The sequence below is a fragment of the Geospiza fortis genome, unplaced genomic scaffold (genome assembly GCF_000277835.1).
Source record: "Geospiza fortis unplaced genomic scaffold, GeoFor_1.0 scaffold6156, whole genome shotgun sequence".
Taxonomy (NCBI): domain Eukaryota; kingdom Metazoa; phylum Chordata; class Aves; order Passeriformes; family Thraupidae; genus Geospiza; species Geospiza fortis.
In genome coordinates this window covers 3,690-5,613 of record NW_005055405.1, presented here as the reverse complement: position 1 = coordinate 5,613, position 1,924 = coordinate 3,690, and the positions used below count along the sequence as shown (strand labels likewise).

At 56.3% G+C, this 1,924-nt stretch overlaps 1 long non-coding RNA gene across 1 annotated transcript; it reads left to right on the top strand.

Moving 5' to 3' along the window:
• Positions 1–1,085, top strand: LOC115949286. The gene is made up of 3 exons (XR_004082821.1): positions 1–92; positions 575–742; positions 1,049–1,085. It is a non-coding gene; the product is annotated as an uncharacterized LOC115949286 (long non-coding RNA).
• The last annotated feature ends 839 nt before the right edge of the window (positions 1,086–1,924 follow it).

Below are 1,924 nucleotides of genomic sequence, written 5' to 3'. Positions count from 1 at the left end.
TCATGAGCCCCTGTGACAAGTACCGGGCCCGCGGGCGGCGGCCCGTGAAGCTCGGGCTGCAGCTGGCCAAGATCGTCCTGGTCACCGTGCAGGTGACACCGGCGGGACGGCGGTGGGGACAGAGAGCGGGGACAGCAGGGATGGCCGGAGGGGACAGAGGGGACACCGGGGGTGGCGGTGGGGACAGCAGGGCAAGGGGCTTGGACACCGAGGAGGGGACACAGGGACGCCTGGGAGGGGTCACAGGGACGCCTGGGAGGGGTCACAGGGACATGGGGACACCAGGGAGGGGTCACAGGGACTTGGGGACACTTTGAAAGGGACACTGGAGTGTCCTGGGACAAAGCGTGGTGGCGTCACTGTGGTGGGACAGGGGCTGGTGGCACCACTGGCCTTTGTCCCCAAGCATGGGGTGACGCCGTTTTGGGGTGAAACACGGTGGTGTCACCATGGTGGGACAGGCCTTGGCTGTGGTGGCCTTTGTCCCCAAGCTGTGGCACCATTTTGGGACAAAACACAGCAGTGTCACCATGGTGGGACGGGTGGTGACAGAGGTGGTGGCCTTTGTCCCCAGCTGATCCTGTTCGGGCTCAGCAACCAGCTGGTGGTGGCCTTCAAGGAGGACAACACGGTGGCCTTCAAGCACCTGTTCCTCAAGGGCTACGAGGACGGCGCCGATGACACCCAGGCCATCTACACCCGCGGGGACCTCGTGGAGCACCTGGCCTTCGTCCTCGAGAAGGTGGCACAGGGACACCTGCAGGGGTTGGGGACATCGGGAGGGGTTGGGGACATTGGGACCTCCTGGAGAACCTGGCCTTTGTCCTCGAGAAGGTGGCGCAGGGACATCAGGAGGGGTTGGGGACATTGGGACCTCCTGGAGCACCTGGCCTTTGTCCTCGAGAAGGTGGCACGGGGACATCAGGAGGGGTTGGGAACATCAGAGGAGTTGGGGACATGGTGGTGGTTTGGGGTCGTGGAGATGTTTTAGGGCCATGGGGTGGTTTGGGGCCATCCAGGTGCCACCTCTGTGCCCGTGTCCTCGCAGTACCTGGCTGTCCCCAACAAGACCCTGGGCCACCACGTTTTGGGGACACAGAGATGTTCTGGGGCCGTGGAGAACTTTTGGGTCATGGAGATGTTTTAGGATCACAGAGGTATTTTAGGGCCATGGAGATGTTTGGGATCACAGAGATATTTTAGGGCCATGGAGATGTTTTGGGGCCATGGAGAACTTTTGGGTCATGGAGATGTTTTAGGATCACAGAGATGTTTTGGGGCCATGGAGTTGTTTTGGGGCCATGGAGATGTTTTAGGATCAAAGAGATGTTTTGGGGCCATGGAGTTGTTTTAGGATCACAGAGATATTTGGGATCATGGGGATGTTTTGGGGCCATGGAAATGTTTTAGGATCACAGAGATGTTTTGGGATCACAGAGATGTTTTGGGGCTATGGAGATGTTTAGGGGCCATGGAGATGTTTGGGTCATGGAGATGTTTTATTTAGGATCACAGAGATGTTTGGGATCACGGAGATGTTTTGGGATCACGGAGATGTTTTGGGGCCATGGAGATGTTTTAGGATCACAGAGATGTTTGGGATCACGGAGATGTTTTGGGATCACGGAGATGTTTTGGGGCCATGGAGATGTTTTAGGATCACAGAGATGTTTGGGATCACGGAGATGTTTTGGGATCACGGAGATGTTTTGGGGCCATGGAGATGTTTTAGGATCACAGAGATGTTTTGGGATCACAGAGATGTTTTGGGATCACAGAGATGTTTTGGGGCCACAGAGATGTTTTGGGGCAATGGAGATGTTTAGGGGCCATGGAGATGTTAGGGCCATGGAGGTGTTTGGGATCACAGAGATGTTTTGGGGCCATGGAGATGTTTTGGGATCACAGAGATGTTTTGGGATCA